The sequence below is a fragment of the Schistocerca cancellata genome, chromosome 10, assembly GCF_023864275.1.
Source record: "Schistocerca cancellata isolate TAMUIC-IGC-003103 chromosome 10, iqSchCanc2.1, whole genome shotgun sequence".
In the NCBI taxonomy this organism is placed as follows: domain Eukaryota; kingdom Metazoa; phylum Arthropoda; class Insecta; order Orthoptera; family Acrididae; genus Schistocerca; species Schistocerca cancellata.
Window position 1 is genome coordinate 169,730,158 of NC_064635.1, and position 14,845 is coordinate 169,745,002.

Genomic DNA, 14,845 nt, shown 5'->3' on the forward strand with positions numbered 1-14,845 from the left:
GAACTGTTATATATATTATGATTATTAAGGTAAATACATTGTTTGCTCTCTATTAAAATCTTTCATTTGCTAACTATGCCTATCAGTAGTTAGTGCCTTCCGTAGTTTGAATCTTTTATTTAGCTGGCAGTAGTGGCGCTCGCTGTATTGCAGTAGTTCGAGTAACCAAGATTTTTGTGAGGTAAGCGATTTGTGAAACGCATAGGTTAATGTTAGTCAGGGCCATTCTTTTGTAGGGATTTCTGAAAGTCAGATTGCGTTGCGCTAAAAATATTGTGTGTCAGTATAAGCAGAGTCATGTATAAATGTTCAAAAGGGGACGTTTCACACCGTACGTGTTTATGATAGTTTATGTTTGGAAGTAAAAACAGGTGTGATTTATCGTCAATGGTACCACCGCAAATTAATTAGGGGTGAGAGGGCCACATTTAAATCTAGCGTTATCCATTTTTGCGTACAATTCCACTCCCAATTTCTCTGTTTGTTGTTTGTCAGGGGCGAACACACGCAAAAATCGGACAAGCAACGGGTGGGGCGTTACAATAGAACTGTCAGTTCACGTGTTACGTGTACTGTCTCTGCGTACTCTTCACGAATAGCACTATTGGCCAAAAGAGCTGTTAACGTCCTCACCCGGCACATCAATTCTGTAACACTGAACATGCCCCTCACGTAGATTTTGATGGAACGCCTAGGAATTCATCAGCACCTGGTGACGACCGTTTGGCTTCGGTTGTAGACGGCTGACTCCCGGAAATTGAGAAACAACAGCGACAGCAAATCATTTCTCACCCCAAGTCTTGTGATGCGGGAGGGGGAACAGTTCCGCGTGGCGACTTTTGCTCCGCCTTCCGTCACGCGGCAACCTTTTACGCCCTCACCTCGTGAGCTAAGCGGCCGGGACGGGCGTCGCCAGCCGTGCGGTCTGCGCAAGTGACGGATGCTACCCGCAACGCACAAGATATTACGCCGCAGCACAGTATGCGGCAGCACGGGTGTGGGGAACCCCCGAGCACGTTGAGTTATGGCGCAGCGATCGCCAATGGCGTTTTTCGCCCGCTGGCAGCGGATATAAAATACATGGCCCTCTCGGCACGGGTAGCACCGTCGCGAATATACCTCGCCGAACGTTCATGTGGACAGCACACAATAAAAACTACCGGGATCCTACTACATTGCATTACCTGAGAAATTTAAGCAGCTCTTCTATGAGTAACTTCGTCTGGATGAAATACAAGAGGGAGTGTATCAGTTGCACTGAGTTGTCCTAGAATTTAACATGAATATTTGTCCCTATGGACCGCAAGCCACTGTAAGGTGTGTGGGGGAGGGTATTTGTGTGCCATTGTCACTTTCCTCTTCCTGTTCGAGTTCTGAATGGAGTTTAGTTGTGTTGTGGTCTTCAGTCCTCAGACTGGTTTGATGCAGATCTCCATGCTACTCTATCCTGTGCAAGCTTCTTCATCTTACAGTACATACTGCAGCCTACATCCTTCTGAATCTGCTTAGTGTATTCATCTCTTGGTCTCCCTCTACGATTCTTATAGTCCAAGCTGCCCTCCAATGCTAAATTTGTGATCCCTTGATGCCCCAGAACATGTCCTAACAACCGATCCCTTCTTCTAGTCAAGTTGTGCCACAAACTCCTCTTCTCCCCAATTCTATTCAATACCTCCTCATTAGGTATGTGATCTATGGTCTTGATAGACGGTCCTTCCTTAACAGGAAATTCCCTCTGCATCACCTGAAACAGCTAATCGGTTGTCAGAGTACGTGTGGAATTTATATAAATTTTTTTTCGATCACAGGAAACTTCGAGATCCCACAGTAAACAATCAGCATCGGATAAAGCAATTATTTCAACAGACTACACTGCAGTAATGTCTTAGAGCTCACATGTCTCCTACAAACCAATCGGCCAACTTCTTAAAAGTGAGATTTGGTTTAAAGTCAAAGTAGGCAGTATCGAAATTTTCGCGAACGTGTGGAATCTATATTAGGAAGACAAAGGGGTCAAAGCATTACCCACCTCTCCCTGGTTTTTTTTAATGAAGGATAGGAAAATATTTTTCCATAATGTTGTAACTGCTGATACTGTAGTTGACACAGCTAATCCCTTAAACGATCGTCCACAAGACTATCAAGTGTGAGCACCAAATACAGGGTGATTCAGCGGTTCCTACCATTGAGTTGCATGCAATCCACAACGCCTTCAAAAACCATCTGAAATGTTTTCATATTCCCTCCCTCGCTACACGAAAACTATTAGTTCCACAAAAGAAAATGAGCAGGACCTTTTTGTAGGAAATTTAATGTACACTACCGGCAACTACAATTTCTACACCAAGAAGAAATGCAGATGATAAACAAGTATTCATTGGACAAATATATTATACTACAACTGACATGTGATTACATTTTCACGCAATTTGGGTGCATAGATCCTGATAAATCAGTACCCAGAACAACCACCTCTGGCCGTAATAACGGCCTTGATACGCTTGGGCATTGAGTCAAAGAGAGCTTGGATGGCGTGTACAGGTACAGCTGCCCATGCAGCTTCAACACGATACCACAGTTCATCAAGAGTAGCGACTGGCGTATTGTGACGAGCCAGTTGTTCGGCCATCATTGACCAGACGTTTTCAAATGGTGAGAGATCTGGAGAATGTGCTGGCAGGGCAGCAGTCGAACATTTTCTGTATCCAGAAAGGCCCGTACAGAACCTGTAACATGCGGTCGTGCATTATCCTGATGAAATGTAGGGTTTCGCAGGGATCGAATGAAGGGTAGAGCCACGGGTCGTAACACATCTGAAATGTAACGTCCACCGTTCAAAGTGCTGTCAATGCGAACAAGAGGTGACCGAGATGTGTAGCCAATGGCACCCTATACCATCCTGCTGGGTGATACGCCAGTATGGCGGTGTCGAATACACGTTTCCAATGTGCGTTCACCGCGATGTCGCCAAACACCGATGCGACCATCGTGATGCTGTAAACAGAACCTGGATTCATCCGAAACAATGATGTTTTGCCATTCGTGCACCCAGGTTCGTCGTTGAGTACACCATCGAAGGCGCTCCTGTCTGTGATGCAGCATCAAGGGTATCCGCAGCCATGGTCTCCGAGCTGATTAGTCCATGCTACTGCAAACGTCGTCGAACTTTTCGTGCAGATGGTTGTTGTCTTGCAAACATCCCCATCTGTTGACTCAACGATCGAGACGTGGCTGCACGATCCGTTACAGCCATGAGGATAAGATGCCTGTCATCTCGACTGCTAGTGATACGAGGCCGTTGGGACCCAGCACGGCGTTCCGTATTACCTTCCTGAACTCACCGATCCATATTCTGCTAACAGTCATTGGATCTCGACCAACGCGAGCAGCAATGTCGCGATACGATAAACCGCAATCGCGATAGGCTACAATCCGACGTTTATCAAAGTCGGAAACGTGATGGTACGCATTTCTCCTCCTTACACGAGGCATCACAACAACGTTTCACCAGGCAAAGGCGATCAACTGCTGTTTTTGTATGAGAAATCTGTTGGAAACTTTCTTCATGTCAGCACGTTGTAGGTGTCGCCACCGGCACCAACCTTGTGTGATTGCTCCGAAAAACTAATCATTTGTATATCACAGTATCTTCTTCCTGTCGGTTAAATTTCGCGTCTGTAGCAAGTCATCTTTGTGGTGTAGCAATTTTAATGGTCAGTAGTGTAGTTAAATTTTGCTCTGGGATACGGTTTCACTGGAGGGCACAATTTTCATGTTATTTAAGAAGTTGTTGTTTTGCTCTTCAGTCCTGAGACTGGTTTGATGCAGTTCTCCATGCTACTCTATCCTGTGCAAGCTTCTTCATCTCCCAGTACTTACTGCAACCTACATCCTCCTGAATCTGCTTAGTGTATTCATCTCTTGGTCTCCCTCTACGATTCTTACAGTCCAAGCTGCCCTCCAATGCTAAATTTGTGATCCCTTGATGCCTCAGAACATGTCCTAACAACCGATCCCTTCTTCTAGTCAAGTTGTGCCACAAACTCCTCTTCTCCCCAATTCTATTTTCAATACCTCCTCGTTCGCTATATGATCTACCCATCTAATATTCAGCGTTCTTCTGTAGCACCACATTTCGAAAGCTTATATTCTCTTCTTGTCCAAACTATTTATCGTCCATGTTTCACTTCCATACATGGCTACACTCCATACAAATACTTTCAGAAACGACTTCCTGACACTTAAATCTATACTCGACGTTAAGAAATTTCTCTTCTTTAGAAACGCTTTCCTTGCCTTTGCCAGTCTACATTTTATATCCTCTCTACTTCGACCATCATCAGTTATTTTGCTCCCTCAATAGCAAAACTCCTTTACTACTTTAGGTGTCTCAGTTCCTAATCTAATTCCCTCAGCATCACCTGACTTAATTCGACTACATTCCATTATCCTCGTTATGCTTTTGTTGATATTCATCTTATAGCCTCCTTTCAAGACACTATCCATTCCGTTCAACTGTTCTTCCAAGTCCTTTGCTGTCTCTGACAGAATTACAATGTCATCGGCGAACCTCAAAGTTTTTATTTCTTCTCCGTGGATTTTAATACCTACTCCGAATTTTTCTTTTGTTTCCTTCACTGCTTGCTCAATGTAAAGATTGAATAACACCGGGGAGAGGCTACAACCCTGTCTTACTCCCTTCCCAACCACTGCTTCCCTTTCATGTCCGTCGACTATTGTAACTACCTTCTGGTTTCTGTAGAAATTGTAAATAGACTTTCGCGCCCTGTATTGTACTCCTGCCACCTTTAGAATTTTTAAGAGAGTATTCCAGTCAACATTGTCAAAAGCTTTCTCTAAGTCTACAAATGCTAGAAACGTAGGTTTGCCTTCCCTTAATCTTTCTTCTAAGATATATATTTCTTTTTAAATGTGAAAATTTTTCAATTTTGTACTTCATGTCTTACAGTTTGCACATTCCCGCTTTTAGCTTTGCATTCGATAATGGCGTGAAAGCCAAAATTTAAATTGTATACAGGAAATGCACAGACATACACAGTGAAAGGCCGGTATATTCCTAAAATAAGTTGTAAAGGATGTTGCTGCAGCTGGATCGGTGACTGCGACCAGAAAGACAAACAACCAGGAAATGTGAAAGTGGAGAAGGCGCTACGAGAGTAACGCGGAGAGAGAGAGATAGAGGGAACCTGAGACGTAGAGAAAGCAGAGACCAAGAACCAACGGTGCGTTACGACAGAGAGGTAATAGCGAAGCGAATATGCCATGGAGTAAGGTGCCGCTGCGCGGTGCAACCTATAAGAGGACGTCCGACGGCAGGGACAAAGGGAAGGTATGACACACGACCAATAGATTCGGCTCATATTTGGCAGATCGCTTGTGTGCGAGCCAAATTGAAAGACTCCACGATATTAGGGCTCAACAGCTCCCCACCCCTCTTCCCCCGCCTTCAGTCATTTTGCAGAATACTACCTCTTAAGTTCATGACAGCAATCGACTCAGAGTTGGTTGGATCGATAGATTACTGAAAATTGAGAATTTTTAATCAACGTATATGCGGCACAAAAACGCATGTTTTCCTCAAAATTGACGAAAAAAATTTTTTCGACTTCGCCGTATGCACTCAGTAAGGTATTCGCTGACCAACAAAAGCGCCGCTGCTGTAGCGGCGAAAGCGTCGCACCCGAACGTCTGTTTGGACGTAGCGTGGCGGACGATTCACGATGTTACGCTGGACCCGCCTAGCTGCGGTGTGGTTTGTTACGATTAACGACAAGCAGGCGAACAGATCGACGCTACAAGCGGTCCATATGGCGGTGTCACCATTGTGCATGGACTGTGGGGTCCAAGACAACGAGCAACACCACTTAGCAGCGGCGAGTCGGCAGCAATGTGGCGTTTGGTGAAGCAAACGTTGGCGTACTTGAAACGAGTGATATCAATCATGTTGAACTTAAGACTCTATTATTCCCGGATGAGACATTACGCGCGTACGAAAACTAACGCTGTGACGTGGCTTTGAGTACACGCAGTGCATTATTTGTTTCAAGACTGCCCTAAGGACACTTCGGACTTCTGAAATTACTTGCAGGAACAACATTGAAAGATTCTCCATAACCCAAGATAAAGACAATACTTCTCCAGGTCATTTATGGACTGCAGTTCAGGACCTTCCGTGCAGCTGGTTCATCACAGGTAGGAGAGGCTAGAATTAACAGACGATGGATGCACAATGCATGAATATGCCTTAGTCAATACGAGTAGTCATACCTGGTTGATTAAGCGATGGGAGAGTTTCGTCGTGATCCACCGAGCGAGGTGGCGCAGTGGTTAGACACTGGACTCGCATTCGGGAGGACGACGGTTCAATCCCGTCTCCGGCCATCCTGATTTAGGTTTTCCGTGGTTTCCCTAAATACACTCCTGGAAATTGAAATAAGAACACCGTGAATTCATTGTCCCAGGAAGGGGAAACTTTATTGACACATTCCTGGGGTCAGATACATCACATGATCACACTGACAGAACCACAGGCACATAGACACAGGCAACAGAGCATGCACAATGTCGGCACTAGTACAGTGTATATCCACCTTTCGCAGCAATGCAGGCTGCTATTATCCCATGGAGACGATCGTAGAGATGCTGGATGTAGTCCTGTGGAACGGTTTGCCATGCCATTTCCACCTGGCGCCTCAGTTGGACCAGCGTTCGTGCTGGACGAGCAGACCGCGTGAGACGACGCTTCATCCAGTTCCAAACATGCTCAATGGGGGACAGATCCGGAGATCTTGCTGGCCAGGGTAGCTGACTTACACCTTCTAGAGCATGTTGGGTGGCACGGGATACATGCGGACGTGCATTGTCCTGTTGGAACAGCAAGTTCCCTTGCCGGTCTAGGAATGGTAGAACGATGGGTTCGATGACGGTTTGGATGTACCGTGCACTATTCAGTGTCCCATCGACGATCACCAGTGGTGTACGGCCAGTGTAGGAGATCGCTCCCCACACCATGATGCCGGGTGTTGACCCTGTGTGCCTCGGTCGTATGCAGTCCTGATTGTGGCGCTCACCTGCACGGCGCCAAACACGCATACGACCATCATTGGCACCAAGGCAGAAGCGACTCTCATCGCTGAAGACGACACGTCTCCATTCGTCCCTCCATTCACGCCTGTCGCGACACCACTGGAGGCGGGCTGCACGATGTTGGGGCGTGAGCGGAAGACGGCCTAACGGTGTGCGGGACCGTAGCCCAGCTTCATGGAGACGGTTGCGAATGGTCCTCGCCGATACCCCAGGAGCAACAGTGTCCTTAATTTGCTGGGAAGTGGCGGTGCGGTCCCCTACGGCACTGCGTAGGATCCTACGGTCTTGGCGTGCATCCGTGCGTCGCTGCGGTCCGGTCCCAGGTCGACGGGCGCGTGCACCTTCCGCCGACCACTGGCGACAACATCGATGTACTGTGGAGACCTCACGCCCCACGTGTTGAGCAATTCGGCGGTACGTCCACCCGGCCTCCCGCATGCCCACTATACGCCCTCGCTCAAAGTCCGTCAACTGCACATACGGTTCACGTCCACGCTGTCGCGGCATGCTACCAGTGTTAAAGACTGCGATGGAGCTCCGTATGCCACGGCAAACTGGCTGACACTGACGGCGGCGGTGCACAAATGCTGCGCAGGTAGCGCCATTCGACGGCCAACACCGCGGTTCCTGGTGTGTCCGCTGTGCCGTGCGTGTGATCATTGCTTGTACAGCCCTCTCGCAGTGTCCGGAGCAAGTATGGTGGGTCTGACACACCGGTGTCAATGTGTTCTTTTTTCCATTTCCAGGAGTGTAGTTTCAGGCAAATGCCGGGATGATTCCTTTGAAAGGGCACGACCGATTTCCTTCCCAATCCTTCCCTAAACCAAGCTTGCGCTCCGTCTCTAATGACCTCGTTGTCGACGGGACGTTAAACACTAACCACCACCACCATCGTCGTGATCCTTTGCAGTGTGCTGCGATATTTGATCCCCATTCTTACTTATCGCCGTAACTGAGGAAGGATCCTAGGTTGTTTTTGTTTCTAGTCCAGCACACAATGCAGCGCCTGTTGCTGGTCGTATGAATTCCACTATTTGATTTTACTTCATGGCTTTCTTACCCACACACTTCACTCCTTTCTATTTTGCTGCGACAATAGCTTCTGTCAGTCCCCTCGATACACTTGTCCCCATTCTGCTGCAACAATTACACTGCTCAGTTTCAGTCTTTTGTGACAAAGAAAAGGGGCAAAATTGCAGAATAAGAGGCACATTTTTCATTTGGTAAAGAAGACACTATTTATTTATGTTTGAAAAAAATGGCATCTGGTCGCAGAGTGGAGAATCTGTGTTCGATTCCAGCCTTCAATTTGCAGTCTTTTTCCTTTGTATATTTTTCCGTTTCGAAATTGGTAAGCATAGAAGGGATAATAATGTAAATAAAGAAATATGGAATGGTAGCGAACTATTTAAATAAATTTCTCAAACGACTTGGATTTGTGAAGTATTAGAAATTAAATCCGCTTTACAGTGGCTCTTTCACTCACTCTGTTACATGTATCGAATTTCCTTCGAACAACTAAATAGATGGCACTAGTCACATAAACATTCTAAGCAAGTATACTCGTAACACCGAGAACGTCGGAACAAATGCAATATTCGCGCATCTACACCTTTCCCTACGAACACACAGATGAAACAGAACTTGGTTTACACTTAAAGATATTTATTTTTCGGGAATTAATTTAGATGTACATCACTCACAAAATGGCACTGCCTCAGAATTCGGTACTGAACGTTAGTCATGAATTATTCTGTGAAACATTATTCTGTGCGCTCGCTTGTGCAATTCCCGCTGGGATTCCAAAAGCAGATTATGAGAGTCGATTACAGGTTTTAACTTGGCAATGCAAATAAAAATCGCGTTCTGCCACACAGGTGTGCAGTTTCGATGTATTACCGCCACAGAGCAAGTTAGTTGATCTAGTCATCTACAAACAGGCTATCATACATAACGGCGTCATTTTGTCCACCCCAGGAATCAACTACCAGATACGACGTGTTATCATCAATGTATAGTTTTAAATTGTGGTCAGGATATGTCTCGTAAACTGAATTCGTCTATTTGGCAGAATTGTTGCAGGTGTAGAATACGTTTCATAACGAGTTGCTTAAAGGATTGACCTTTTCTGTAACCCGAGACCAAATTAGTCGTTAGTTTCTTATAACTGCTGTAAGACTTAAGGGAACAATTTGTGAACGCTATGATGAAGTATTATGCCGTGTACGAATGTGGTATTTTATGTACGCTACCAACTGCGACAGGGGTTAGATACGTGCGCCGAATGCACGACTTCGCAGTAATCTTACTCCTACTTGTTTTCATACAACGAGCTTTAAAATTTCAACTCTTTACTAATCCAAGTCTTTTGACAAATTTACTTGCGTCCTTATTTATTTACTTGTATTGTTAACCCTCCTGTTGCTAGCAGCTTCAACGCCGATTTCTAGGAAAATATGCGATTGTGGGACTCATATAAACTGACGTAACAAACGTTACGGGATAGCGATATGTTCATATACAGATGGCTGTAGTATCGCGTAGTGTACTGGCGGAGCTGTCGTATGTACTCGGGTGATACGTGTGAAAAGGTTTCCGACGTGATTATGGCCGCACAATCGCTTTTCACAGACTTCGAGCTCGAAATGATGGTTGGAGGTAGGCGCATGAGAAGTTCCACTTTACAAATCGTTAGGTCATTCTACAGGGTGGCGCAGGGGAACGGGAAATTTTGAACGTTACAGTTGGCAGCACTGTAGCGCCAGCCGATGTTCGAAACTTTGCACAGTTGATGTGAACGCATTGTCATTTAGTAATCATGGAGAATTGGACTGGTGCGGAACGTGCAGTAGCTGCGAGAGCATTTTACAGAAATGGTGATAGTGCGACTGCCGCGCAGAGAACATTTCGACAGCATTACCAGCTTGGACGTCACGGACGTGTCCCATCTGCGCATGCGGTTGCAACGTGGGTGCGTAATTTTGAAGAAACAGGATCTGCCTTGAAAAAGAAACTCCAGGTGGCATTCCAACGGTACGTACCCCAGAGAACATTGCAGCTGCTAGAGCTGCAATCGAGAGAAATCCTCGCCGCTCCGTTCGACAGCATGCATCTTCGCTGGGGATTAAGCGACGAAGCTTACAAATAATACTGCACGAATTAGACTTCCATCCCTATAAGTTGCAGATTGTGCAACACTTACATGAACTAAACCCAGCGTCACGTATGGAGTTTAGTAGCCAGATATTGGCTAAAATCAACGAGGACGCGAATTTCCTTGGTAACTTATGGATATCAGACGAAGCCCAATTTCCACCTGAACGGATTCGTGAACAAACAGAATTTTCGTTATTGGGCACAGGACAATCCTTGTGAGTTTCACCAGCGACCACTACATAGCGCCAAGGTTACAATATGGTGTGCTGTATCATGTCATGGTGTTATCGGCCCTTATTTTTTTTGAACGTGAGGATGGTAGTGCAGTGACAGTAACATCCGCTCGATATGTTGAAATGCTTCAAACATTCTTTACACCGATACTTTACGAGCTTAATCTTAACGTCGAAAACATGTGGTTTCAGCAGGACGGAGCCACGTCACACACTGCTCGACAATCGATGGCAGCAGTTCGTCAATTGTTTGGAAGACGCATTATTTCACGTAACAGTGACATTGCATGGCCTGCGAGATCCCCTGATCTTAGTGTGTGCGACTTCTTCCTGTGGGGATATCTTAAAGGCAAGGTGTACCGTGCACGTCCTGCAACAATCCATGAACTGAAGGAGAACATTGAAAACGAAATCACTGCCATTCCCCAAGATTTGCTACACCGCGCATTCCAGAGTTTTCATAACAGGCTGTTAGAGTGTGAACGCCGAATGGGAGCACATCTTTTCCATGTCATCATTTGGACATTTTGGACATTTTGATTGTAAAGACGTACTGAATAATGGCATACTGAATACATTCACTTTCGTTAATAAATTACTAGTTTTATGAATTTATTCATGGAAATGACGTTATTTCGAAATTTCCCGTTTCCCTGCGCCACCCTGTATATTCCGAGATCCACAGTGTCAAAAGCGTGCTGAGAATACCACATTTGAGGCATTACCTATCACCAGGGAGAACGCAGTGACCTACGGCTGTCACTTAAAGACCGAGAGCAACAGCGTTTGTGTAGAGTTGTCAGTGATAGCAGACAAGCAACATTGGGCGAAATAAGCAAAGATTAGATTAGATTAGATTAATACTAGTTCCATGGATCATGAATACGATATTTCGTAATTTCAAATTTTCCAATACATGACATAATTAAGTTAATTTAACAACGTACTTAAGTTAATATAGCAACTTTTTATTTTTTGTGTTTTTTATTATTTTTATTTTTATTTTTTTAATATTTTTTTTAAATTTATATCTAAAAATTCCTCTATGGAGTAGAATGAGTTGTCATTCAGAAATTCTTTTTATTTATTCTTAAATACTTGTTGGTTATCTGTCAGACTTTTGATACTATTTGGTAAGTGACCAAAGACTTTAGTGCCAGTAATTCACCCCTTTCTGTGCCAAAGTTAGATTTAATCTTGAATAGTGAAGATCATCCTTTCTCCTAGTATTGTAGTTATGCACACTGCTATTACTTTTGAATTGGGTTTGGTTGTTAATAACGAATTTCATAAGAGAGTATATATACTGAGAAGCTACTGTGAATATCCCTAGATCCTTAAATAAATGTCTGCAGGATGATCTTGTGTGGACTCCAGCTATTATTCTGATTACACGCTTTTGTGCAATAAATACTTTATTCCTCAGTGATGAATTACCCCAAAATATGAAGCCATATGAAATCAATGAGTGAAAATAGGCGTAGTAAGCTAATTTACTAAGATGTTTATCACCAAAATTTGCAATGACCCTTATTGAATAAGTAGCTGAACTCAAACGTTTCAGCAGATCATCAATGTGTTTCTTCCAATTTAATCTCTCATCAATGGACACACCAAAAAATTTGGAATATTCTACCTTAGCTATATGCTTCTGATTAAGGTCTATATTTATTAATGGCGTCATACCATTCACTGTACAGAACTGTATGTACTGTGTCTTATCAAAATTCAGTGAGAGTCCGTTTACAAGGAATCACTTAGTAATTTTCTGAAAGACAGTATTGACAATTTCATCAGTTAATTCTTGTTTGTCAGGTGTGATTACTATACTTGTATCATCAGCAAAGAGAACTAACTTTGCCAATGTGGAACGTACGACGAATGCATCCGTTTGGAAAGAGCGGCGTAATTTGGCGTCAGTGGGCCATGGCAGCAAACGACAGACGTGAGTGCCTTTGCTGACAGCATGACATCGCCTGCAGCGCCTCTCCTGGGCTCTCCTTGGACCCTAGACAGTTGGAAAACCTTGGCCTGGCCAGACGAGATTTCAGTTGGTAAGAACTCATGCTAAAGTTCGAGTGTGGCGCAGACCCCACGACGCTATGGACCCAACTTGTCAACAAGGCAATGTGCAAGCTGGTGGTAGCTCCATAATGTTGTACCCTGTGTTCACATGGAATGGAGCGGGATCTCTGGACAAACTGAACCAATCTTTCAGTGGAAATAGTTACGTTCGACTACTTTGTGACTATTTGCAACCATTCATGGACTTCACATCCCCAAACAACGATAGATGATAATGCGCCGTGACAGAACATTCTGAACAATTCGAGCAAATGATTTCGCCACTCAGATCGCCCGATATAAATCCCGTCAAACATTTCAGGGACATTATCCAGAGATCGTTCGTGCACAAAATTCTATCCCGGCAACACTTTCGCAAATTATGGACTGCTGTAGAGGTAGCATGGGACTTCCAACGTCATTTTGATTCCATGCCTCACCAGATTGCGTCCCTATGCTGGGCGATACCAATAGGTACTGCTTCAGTTTTGTGACCTCATTGTATGATGAGAAATGTTCAGTTTTCAATTATCTGTCGAGCTCGTCAAATCTGAGTCGACTGCACCTCATGAGCTTCAGGGGTAATTGTCGGTTGTACACGACGCTGCAGTCTGGAACCGTGAGACGGCTACGGTCGCAGGTTCGAATCCTGCCTCGGGCATGGATGTGTGTGATGTCCTTACGTTAGTTAGGTTTAACTGGTTCTAAGTTCTAGGGGAGTAATGACCTCAGCAGTTGAGTCCCATAGTGCTCAGAGCCATTTGAACCTTTTTTTTTTTTAGTGGCCGGCAGAACGTAGTTTGGTGCCGCTTGCGCTCACGGAAGCTACAGCACCGCCGAACAACTGAGGTCCAGTTCAATCTCTTCGACGGGCGTTCAAAGTAGGCGGGCCAGGATAACAGAGTAATGAAGTCCGAAGACGTATAAACGCTAAGGGATCTTAGGTGTGTCAAACTGCAAAAGAAGAAAAAAATACGGAGACAGTAAATTAATATGGTCGATGGATGGATGATGCTACAAGATTTGGGGGGGGGGGGGGGGGCACTTCGAGGTGCATGGCTCGAGTGCATAATCCATAGATAGTCGCAAGAAGGCCTTTATTTCGTTCTCGAATGTTTGCTGCTGGTGACGGTGACAGCTTCACAGACATGCCAGTTTGCTTTGGAACGAACAGAGAGAATGGTTTTAAATAGAAGTTCTGACTATATATAACGTTTATCCTACTGCACAATCTTGCTTTTTAACATTGACCATTTTCAAGTACTACAATATTAGGTATGCTCAGACTTCTAGAAACGAAGTCCTCTTCGAAATATATTAAACTTAGGTATATGAGGCGGGTGTCACAGCATGAAAACGAGAACATATTCACAGATTGTCTGGCAGAAGTAAAACAAACGTGTATGACGTACGCTGAATAACTGTTCCACAAAAACGAGCACACATGTGCAGACACCATTAACCCACCCACAGTGTCGAATTTACTTTTACTAAATACGACAGCGTGGCCTGGAATAGTGGTGCCTCCACATGTGACGACTGTTTTGTGACGACTGTTTTTGATTACCGCTTTATGGCAAAAGTATTCAGTGTACGTCGCACACGTTTGCTTCATTTCTTCCAGACTGTTTGAGAATATGTTCTCGTTTCATTCTGTGACACCTGCATTATATAACCAAGTTATGTGAAGTAGATATTCAGACTGAAGCGACGAATGAAACTTCGTAACAAGGCTGGGGTTCGAACTCAGGTTTCCTGCTCACTAGGCAGATGCGCTAATCACTACGCCACTCTGGCACAGCTGAAGTGCACAGCTGCAGCCCCAGCATGCCTCCCTCCTCAATCTAAATTCCCTTTCACGCCTTAGCCCACTTGCTTATATACATCATAGATGTTTAATACTTGGAAAGATCACTAGAACCGTATAGTTTCATTGGACGAATTTTAATGTATTTCGTTTAAAGAAGCCTGATCATGCTCAGCATTGTGGTACTTGAAAATCGCCAAAGCCCAAAATCGTGAGTGTACAGCAGAATGAAGGATCTGCCCCACTGGAGACTCCTAACTAAGGTACGAGCATATGGGATTGATTCCCAAGTATGTGAGTGGCTCGAAGACTTCTTAAGTAATAGAACCCAGTACGTTGTCCTCGATGGTGAGTGTTCATCGGAGGTGAGGGCATCATCTGGAGCGCTCCAGGGAAGTGTGGTACGTCCACTGTTGTTTTCTATGTACATAAATGATCTTTTGGATAGGGTGGATGGCAATGTGCGACTGTTTGCTGA